Source organism: Alligator sinensis, unplaced genomic scaffold (assembly GCF_000455745.1).
Source record: "Alligator sinensis unplaced genomic scaffold, ASM45574v1 scaffold989_2, whole genome shotgun sequence".
NCBI classification, from domain to species: Eukaryota; Metazoa; Chordata; order Crocodylia; family Alligatoridae; genus Alligator; species Alligator sinensis.
This window is the reverse complement of record NW_005842162.1, coordinates 863,216-873,253: the sequence shown is the minus strand read 5'-3', so window position 1 is coordinate 873,253 and position 10,038 is coordinate 863,216. Positions and strand designations below refer to the sequence as shown.

General features: G+C 46.5%; 1 long non-coding RNA gene and 1 pseudogene across 2 annotated transcripts in view; both read right to left on the bottom strand.

The window, feature by feature from the left end:
* Positions 1 to 712: 712 nt before the first annotated feature.
* LOC112550603 overlaps positions 713 to 10,038 on the bottom strand; it is a 36,185-nt gene continuing 26,859 nt past the window's right edge. For both annotated transcript variants that reach the window (XR_003094536.1, XR_003094535.1), the window contains exons 2-4: positions 7,616 to 7,715; positions 7,088 to 7,125; positions 713 to 790 (exon numbers count right to left, since the gene is read on the bottom strand). This is a non-coding gene — a long non-coding RNA (uncharacterized LOC112550603). The remainder of the gene's footprint in view (positions 791 to 7,087; positions 7,126 to 7,615; positions 7,716 to 10,038) is intronic.
* Positions 2,853 to 3,789, bottom strand: LOC106722302 (annotated as a pseudogene).

Below are 10,038 nucleotides of genomic sequence, written 5' to 3'. Positions count from 1 at the left end.
TCACCATCAAATACAGGATGATCAGCTAGATCAGGGGTGTAAAACATCTGGCTGGTGGGCCAGATTCAGCTTGTGGACCCCCATTTTTTTGGGTTGTGATGCTGCCCCTGGTTCTGATTAAATCCTTAGGAGGCACAGCACTCATCCATGGTGGAGGGCCAGTCCATAGGCTAGATCAGGCCTATGGACCCCTCCCCCTTCCCCAGCATACCTGTGCAAGACAATCTGGCTTGAGAGGCAGCCATGCTGTATGTGGTGGCTGCCCCAGCCAGACTGTTCCACATGGTGCCCACTATAGCATATCCGCCATACACAAACTTCTCTTTAGCTGGTCCAGAACCCAAACTGCATGCGGTGCTCATAAGCACCATATTCAGCATGGGTCCTGGATAGGCTGGAGCAGCCACTGAGCTGGGATCCCAGACTAGCTGAAGTAGCCATCAGATCGGGTATGCTGTGGGAGCAGGAGGGGATAGGAAAACAGAGGGGTTCATGCACCTGATCCAGCCTGTCAACCGGCTCCATGCCACGCATCCAGCCCACAGGGCCAGATGATTTTGATACTGCTGGACTACATGGACCACTGGTATGACCCACTATGGCACTTCTTATGTAGCAGAAAAGGACTGAGTAAGAACCAACCCCTGGAAGTTAAAGCAGACAAAGTCAAAGGAGGTATAAGTCACCATTTTTAATTAGAGTAATTGTGGGCATGAACTCCCAAGGGAAGTGGTGGTTTCTCCATCTCTTGAAGTCTTTGAATTCAGATTGGTGGTCTCTTTCGAAGATGCTATAGTGAAACAAAAGTTTTTAGACTCAACACACAGAAAATTGGGTAACATTCTCTGTCTTACATTATACAGGAGGTCAGGTCTTAATAGTCCCTTCTGACCTTAAATTCCATGAGTGTGAAGGCAGGGACTGGGCAGAGTCTTGGTTAACTTCACCCCCAAAATTTCTGACAGAATCCTGGCAGATGAATGTTAAGCTACACATGGGCCTTGTGCAGTTCTAGTCCACAAGGGCAGCCAGGAATAGCACAAGTGCAATGCCCTTTGTTCAGAACAGGTCTTACAGGGTTACACTTACAAAAGTGGCCAACAGCTTGTCAACATGTTAGACTTATCCATAGGAAGATTAATGGATGGGCCAGCTGGGCATACCCCAGGAGCCTCTACCAATTCAGGGCCCTGGGGTCCTCATCACTAGGGAAGTGAAAGCTGCAGTTTTAAACTTGGGCTATAGCCCCCCAAAATTCATCTTAGCCCCGCCCCACAGCCACCTCTTCCAGTGCCACCACCTGCCCGCAGAGACACGGCACGGTGCTTCCGGCACAGCCCAGCCCAGCCCAGCCCAGCCCTCTGCATCTGCATGGCTGCACAGGAAGCAGCCAGGCAGCAGCTCCCTGCAGACCAGTGTAATAGGGGCCAGGCAGGGGAGGTCCTGTGAGGGAAAAGTGTGTGTGTGTCTGTTTGTCTGTCTATCTGTGCGTGTGTGCGCATCTGTCTGTTCATGGCAGGGAGAGTGTGTTTGTGTCTGTCTCCATGTGCAGAGAGTGAGTAGAGTGCATGCACCTGTGTCTGTGCGCACCCCTGTGTGTGCATGTGTGTGTGTACGTTCAGCCATAGTGGGCTCGGGGAGCAGAAGAAGAGGTGGGAATGTGCCCCCGCCCAGCCCAGCGGAGTCCACCAGCCTCCCCCGCCAGCACTAGGAGAGGAAGAGGCCCCTCCCCTCCCTTGCAGCCCAGCGCCCTTCTGAGTGGGGGTTTAGGAATAATACCTGGAAACAGCCCCATTCTAATTCTGTCTGCAAGTCAGTGAGATTTAGCATCTTGGTTGTTCTGAAGTCATTTTAAAAAGAAAGCCGCTTCATCTTTGAAAATCACTCAGGTGCTTCTAAAAATGTTACCAGGGACATTCAGTTTAAATAGTCTTCTAAGAATCTTTAACTTTGTATGTTAATAAATGGAAGGTGACAGTCTCCATGTTTGTTAAAATAGAGACTCTCGCTATTTTTGACCTGCCTCCTTATTTTTTTTTCTCAGATTGGAAGATGTGAGAAAAGGAAAAATTCCATTTCTGAAGTCATACTTAGGGAAGTCTCTTAATTTTTCTGGATCTCAGCTTCCCATTGCTAGAGTGGCAATAACAGCACTTCTGTGCATCACACCAGTGCTGCCAGGATAACTTCATGAGTGCTTGGAAAGAGTTTAGAAAATCTCTTAATGGACTGCAAAGTAGGGACATTAAACACTAGCACAGTGGTGCAGGGTTTGGGTTGCACAGCACTCAGAGAAACATATATTTAAAAGTCTTCTTTCCTGCCTTCCTTTCTTGATGGGGAAACTTCTGTTAGCTTGCTCTCTATTCACTGGTTTTTACCTAAACCCAGGGCTCCATTTAATCAATTTTGATTAAAGTGCAAAATCAAAACCTTGATCTTCCCCAATTGGCTTTTCAAGGAGACATTGCTTACTTTTGTCTGGAGCTTCTGCTTACATAATGGCTATTGAATCCATTCAATTTCTGTGTTGGCTTTTCACTAAGTGTGTGGTGCCATTCACACGATCAGTGTAATGCAGGGGTGGGCAAAATGTGGCACACAGGTCGGATATGACCCAACAGGCCAGTCTATCCAGCCCATGTGGCCCCTAAAAAATTTAGAAAATTAATATTTATCTGCCCCTGGCTGCCTGTCATGCAGCCCTCAATGGCTTGCCAAAACTCAGCCTGAAATAATTGCCCACCCCTGGTTTAAAGGATGAAAGGCTGTATACAAGAAAGATAAAGTGTTACCTGTGAAGTGGGTGTTGTTCACCAGAAATATCCAAGAGCCAGTTTGCATTAACTTCTTTATTGGGTAAATTTCTTTGGAAATATGTTTCTTCCAATTGCTCTTTTCAGAGCCATTTTGACTTCCTTGTTCCTCAGGCTGTAAATCATAGGGCTGAGCAGGGGGGTGAGGATGGTGTACATCACTGAGATCATAGTGTCTTGATCTGATGAGTAGCCGGACTTGGGTCTCATGTAGATGAAGGATGCACAACCACAGTGCACAACTACCACGGTGACGTGGGCCACACAGGTGGAGAAAGCTTTGTGCCGCCCTGTGATCCATGGGATGCGCAGGATGGCGATAAGGATTTGGATGTATTAAACCAGGATCAGCAGCAGTGGGAGCATGAGGACAAAGAGGCTCAGCAAGAAGACAATTATGTAATTGAGGCGTGCACGGGTAAAAGCCAGCTTCAGGACTGGGGAGATGTCACAAAAGAAATGGTTGAGACTGCTGGGTAAGTGAAAGGGGAGGCGAAATACAAGGGTGGTGACCACTTGAGCAACCAGGAAGCCACTGAAGCAGCAAGCTGTTACCAGCTGAGCACATGCTTTTTTGCTCATGATAATTGCGTAGTGCAGAGGGTTGCATATGGCCACATAGCGGTCGTAACCCATGGCTGCCAGGAGGAATGAATGAGAGCACCCCAGGAAAAGAAAGAAATACATCTGCACAGCACAACCAAGGAAGGAAATGGTTTTGTTTTCTGCTAGCAAGTCTACCAGCATTTTGGGGATGATGACTAAGGTGTAGCAGGTCTCAAAGAAGGACAAAACACAGAGGAAAAAGTACATGGGGGTCAATTCTTATTATGGTCATTATAGTGGCATTTGTGGTCAGGGTGACCAGATGCAGCAACAAAAACACCACAAAAAGCAGTTTCCGCAGCTCTGCAAGATTGGAGAATCCCTCAAAGATGAAATATGCCACCACAGTATGGCTATCATTTTTCATAGGAATGAAATGCTTTCCCTGAATGAAGAGCAAGAACAGCATCAGAACCATCCAAGTACTGGGGAATATCCTTATGAGGACAGAACATTTGCTGACATATTATGGGTAAAAACATGTTTCTGTAACCTCCATGCCTCCAGTGCTGTTTTCCTCTAATGGACTACCCATGTGAGAGGGGCAGTGCTACTGAATAGAGGGTGAGGACGAGCAGCAGCAGCAGCAGCGGGGTAGGTGGGCAGTGTTTAGTCTTACATTTATTGAGCAAAGCTGGTGATGTGACACCCCAGCAGTGGCAGAAACATAAGACATCTCCTTCACACTCTTAGCCCAGCTATTCCCCAGATACCCACAGTAGGAGCATCATCAGGGACCTCAGTATTGTGCCCAAGGCTGCAAGATTACTACCCAACCTGACATACAATTATTTGCACATTAGTCACTGTTCTCTCCTCTCCCAGTCCAGGCTGCATGCCTTTGCACCATAGAAATCACTCATATCTGATCAAGTATGGCAGAGACGAAATCACAGACGCAAAAAGGAAGGCAGGAAGGAAAGTACCACAGGCTACTTCCATGTGTACTATATTGCAGCCCACATCCATTTCCTTCAGGAGCTGGCAGTAGGGCTGTGCAAGGCTTTGGACAGTGCTTCAGATCCAGAGAAGTTTCAGATGCTTCAGTGTCCAAAGCAGCATGTCTGGATTGAAGTGCTGGCTTTATTAGGCTTTCCGAAGTGGTTTGGAGCTTCTGAACCACTTTGGAAAAGCTTTGGAGCCGCCTCAGAGATCTGGCCATAGGGTATAAAGGGGAATCAATGAAATATCTATAACTTTGTTGTTTTTTGTCTGATTTCAATGAAACATGCAGAGATGGTAGCCTCTGCTGAGAAAATGAATCTTACCAAGTTTCAGGAAGATCGCTGCAGGGGTTCTGGGGAAACTACATCCCAAATTCTTGAAACAAAACTCATGTCATGTGTATGTGTTACAACACAGAGGGGTCAAAACTGCAGGAGTGGTGGCCTCTGGTGAGGCCACAAAGCCTGCCAAGTTTCAAGGAGATAGGTGCAGGGGTTTGGGGGGAACTGCACCTCAAGCTGTGGACAAGCAAAACTCATGACATGGCTGACACTGTGTGTGTCAAGGCGCAGCAGGGTGAAAGCTGCAGGGATGGTAGCCCCTGCTGTGGCCATGAAACCTGCCAGCCATCAAGGAGATAGGTTCAGGGGTTCTGGGACCCTGCACTTCTAGCTGCTGACAGACAAAACTCATGCCATGGGTGCTTGTGCAACTGGCTATTTCTATCTTGGGGCAGTTGATTGTCTGTATTGATAATTTCCTCTGCTTTGTCTGTGGTTTTGTAGGTGTTAATCCTTGCTAATTAACTGACAACATTAGCTAGTTACTCTGTATTGAGCTGGTCCCTGAGTGAATCATGATTGATTTGTAACTGGTAACACAGTAGCTTAGCAGACAGGCCTGCAGTAGTGTCTCCCACACCCCAAGACAGACACAGTTGCACAATCACTCATGTCATGAATTTTACCTGTCAGCAGCTAGAGGTGCAGGGCTCCAGAACCCAGAAGCCCCTGCACTGATCTCCTTGACAGCTGGCAGGCTTCGTAGCTGTCTCTAGTGGGTTATGGAATAGAGAAAATCCCACACAATTTACTGATTCGTTTTGATGCACTGGCTGGGGGAGTAGTTAGCTGATTGCACGATTTCACAATGATTACACACTTAATTTATACAACACAAATTTATTTTAAAACTCTTTGCTACGTATATAACACTGCTTAGCTTTAAGAAACACCACAAACATTAAAAACACAATAATTACATATATCAGAAACAATGCTCCGAATGCACTTCCTTCCCAAACAATGCTATAAGAATTAGTGTTACAAAAACAACTACAATTACAACTAAAAGTTAAATTTGAATCAATACTGTTATTTTTCATAATATACTTACAATCCTAGAATTCCGAGAAGCCAAATACCAAAATATGGTTTCATTCCTCAGTAGTACGATTTAATGGGTTGGCCTCAGTAGTACGGTTCAATAGGCTGGCCTCAGCAATACGATTCAATGAGCTGGGCTCACCAGTGATAGGACTACGTCCCCTTCCTTCAGTCCCTTTCGGGCGCTGTGCAGCTTCAGCGTGAACTAAGCGATTCGTGTTCACGGAGAGGTTGGGTCAAGTGATCAATCTGTTCTGGGCTACACTTGCGATTCTCCCTTCCTTGTTCTGCAAGTGAAGTCACCTCCAAATTGGGACAGTAAGTTACAGGTTTTTATTGAGTGAGCTGCCGTCATTGGGCTCCTCCTACTCAATTCATCATAACTCCCAAATTTGGGCTCGGATCTTACTCAACAGAAATTACCTTTGTTGAGCATTTTTAAATTATTCTTGGGGAGACTTCCATATCACTGTAAATACTCTTTTCTTTTTACCAGTCTGGTTAAAAGGCCTTAGGCTTTGATGTCTCGGAATTTAGGACATTTACTTTCTTTGTAAAAAACTTCTAAAGGTACAATTTAGATTAAGGTTTTAGGCGAAGTCAGGACATTTCGCACGTAGCTCCAAAACAATGAGCTAGATAAGGAGATAGATTCTATCTTCTTCCTGAAACTGGCTAATGGGCAATCTTTACAAACATTCAAACTATTTCATTCAATATGACAGTAGCCTCAGCAGGGGCAACCATCCCTGCAGCTTTCACCCTGCTGCGCCTTAACACACACAGCTTCAGCCATGTCATGAGTTCTGCTTGTCCGCAGCTTGAGGTGCAGTTCCCCCCAAACCCCTGCATCTATCTCCTTGACGCTTGGCAGGCTTTGTGGCCTGATTAGGGGCCACCACCCCTGAAGTTTTCACCCCCCTGTGGTGTAACACATACACTTGACATGAGTTTTCTTTCAAGAATTTGGGATGCAGTTGCCCCAGAACCCCTGCACCAATCTTCCTGAAACTTGGCAGGATTCATGCTCTCAGCAGAGGCTACTGATCCTGCAAGTCATCAAAATCAGACAAAAAAACAACAAAGTTATAGATAATTCATTGATTTCCCATTATACCCTATGGCCGGATCTCCAAGGCAGCTCCAAAGCTTTGGAGCTGCTTTGGCTGGATTGACGCGGGAACCCGGTCCAGAGCTCTGGATCAGATTGCTGGCATCCAAAGTGGCCAGATCTGAAGCTGGATCAAATAGCTACCTACTCGCACAGGCCTAGCTGGCAGCTCATGAACTAACACAGCTAGATTCTAGGGCTTCCCTCTTCGGTGCAGTTTTTACCTGTATCTGGACTGCCGAGCCTGGTCCACTCCTTTGCACTGAGGAAGAAATGATAAGTGACATAACTGTAACCCTCTCTACACTGTAGCCTATGACAGTACCCATATCCCATAGCTCGGGTTTGACTGAAATTCTGCACAAGATGAAGATTTTGCCCATGGGTCAGGTTAGACTTCACCAAGATGACTGTAAGGGTATATACTCATCTAGAACATACTCTTCTGGGCTAAACATTGTTCTCCTGGGATAACTGTGCCCAGATCAGCAATGGTTCTGCTTCCATGGTCCACTTCCAAGCTAGTGTAATGGCAGTGGTACAAAATATAGGGACTGTCAGGGGATGGAGTCACTTAATAAATGTGACAGTACAGCAGGCAACCAGGACAGCTGATTTGAAAGTCAGGGGATGCTGCTTTATCGCAGAATCCAACTAGTCATCTGGGCAAATGAGATGGTTCTGGAAGCCTAGCACAGGAGAGAAGGGAAATCTGTGGAGCAGAGGCAAGAGAAATAAAAAAGAAACTGTACCTTGTTTCACTGAGAAGAAAATGCAGATACTTCAGAGCTGGCTTTTGGCATTCACAGGGCATTAGCAGCAGGGAGTTACCCCTTTCTTATTATTACATCTCTATAAAAATTAGGAGAGTCTCAGTTATTATTGTCAAGTATAGGAAATTGCAATGGGCATCATTAGGAAAAGTGACAATTGCCAATTCCCATGCCCTAGGACTGGTTGCAATGGGCATAATTAAAAGTTTAGTTCTTATAACTGTACTAAACAAAAGAACAGCAAAGATTTGTGAAGTAGATGTAAAGACAAGGCAGAAGTTTTCATGAACAGCACTTGGGCACCAGTGAGATTGACTTTATTGATGTTTGAAGATTTAAGATGTGCACAGGATTCCAGGTCTCCCTCCATGGGAATGTGTCACTAGGAGACTGGGGGACATTTTCTTGGCTGTTACGGTACAACCCTGACAAATTTTGCAGGGGAGGTAAATTCTGGGTCAGGCAGTTTCCTGGAATCTTAAAACGTATAAGGTTACTTATAAGTATATAACCTAAATAGTTCCTAAATGATGTCCTTCCTCGTAAACTCTGTGGGCAGGGAGTGAGTGGCTCTTTGTTATATAAATGTGCATGGCCAGAGCCTGCTCTCTGGCTGTCACTATGGTGCATTTCCTCCAAATCCTCATCCTTATCCAAGTGGAGCCAGATGCTGCACTCAGCATAAGGGCATTTCTCTATCTGTCTCCATGTTAGATAAATGCTTTCTGTTGAACTCTGCATCTGATCATAGAATCATAGAAAATTAGGGTTGGAAGGGACCTCAGGAGGTCATCTAGTTCAACCCCCTGCTCAAAGCAGGACCAGCCCCAAATAGATCTTCCCAGCCAAAGCTTTGTCCAGCTGGATCTTAAAAACCGCCAAGGATGGAGATTCCACCACCTCTCTGGGTAACTTGTTCCAGTGTTTTACTACCCTCCTACTGAGAAAATTCTTCCTAATATCTAACCTAAATTTGAGTCCTTGGTCTGTCATCTTCCACCACTGAGAGCAGTCTAGCTCCATCCTCTTTCAAACACCTCTTCAGGTAGTTGAAGGCTGCTATTAAATCCCCTCTCAGTCTTATTTTTACTTGACTAAATAAGCCCAGTTCCCTTAGCTTTTCCTCATAAATCATGTGCCCCAGCCCTCTCACCATTTTTGTTGCCCTCTGCTGGACTCTCTCCAATTTTTCCACATCCTTTCTGTAGTGGGGGGCCCAAAACTGAACGCAGTACTCCAGTGCCAAATAGAGGGGAATAAGCACTTCCCTGGACCTACTGGCAACACACCTACCAATGCAGCCCAGTATGCTGTTAGCCTTCTTGGCAACAGTGGCACACTGCTGGCTCATATTCAGCTTATTGTCCATTGTAACCCCCAGGTCCTTTTCTGAAGAGCTGCTGCACAGCCAGTCAGCCCCCAGCCTGCACTGGTGCATGGGATTGTTCTGTCCTAAGTGTAGGACTCTGCACTTGTCCTTGTTTCATAGATTCATAGATTGTAGAGTCAGAAGGGACCACAATGGATCATCGTGTCTGACCCCCTGCCCCTGGCAGGAAAGAGGACCGAGGTCAGATGACCCCAGCCAGGTGACTATCTAGCCTCCTCTTGAAGACCTCCAAGCTAGGTGATAGCACCACCTCTCTTGGAAGCCCATTCCAGATCCTGGCCACACTTACTGTGAAAAATTTCTTCCTAATATCTAACCTAAATCCACTCTCAACTACTTTACACCCGTTATTCCTAGTTACTCCCTGGGGCGCCTTAGTAAACAGCGCGTCCCCTATTCCCCGTTGACCACCCCTAATAAATTTATAGGTGGCCACATGATCTCTCCTCAGCCGTTTCTTGTGAAGGCTGAAGAGATTCAGCTCTCTCAACCTCGCCCCGTAGGGTCTATCACGAAGGCCACTAATCATGCGAGTGGCCTTCCTCTGGACCCTCTCCAGATTCCCTGCATCCCTCTTGAAGTGTGGCGCCCAAAGCTGGACACAGTACTCCAACTGCGGCCTGAGCAGTGCCGCATAGAGGGGGAGCATCACCTCCTTTGTTCTATTAGTCATGCACCTGCTAATGCACGACAAGGTGCAATTGGCCTTGTTGATGGCCTCGTTACACTGCCGGCTCATGTTCATCTTGGAGTCAATTATGACTCCAAGATCCCTCTCTGCCTCCGAGCTGCTGAGAAGGACACTCCCTAACCTATAGGTGTGCTGGGGGTTCCTCCTTCCCAGGTGGAGTACCTTACATTTATCTTTTATTAAATTGCATCCTATTTCTCTCTGCCCATTGATCCAACCTGTCCAGGTCAGCCTGAATCTGCTCCCTGCCCTCCGGTGTACTAACTTTGCCCCATAACTTGGTATCATCAGTGAACTTGGAGAGGGTGCTCTCCACGCCCT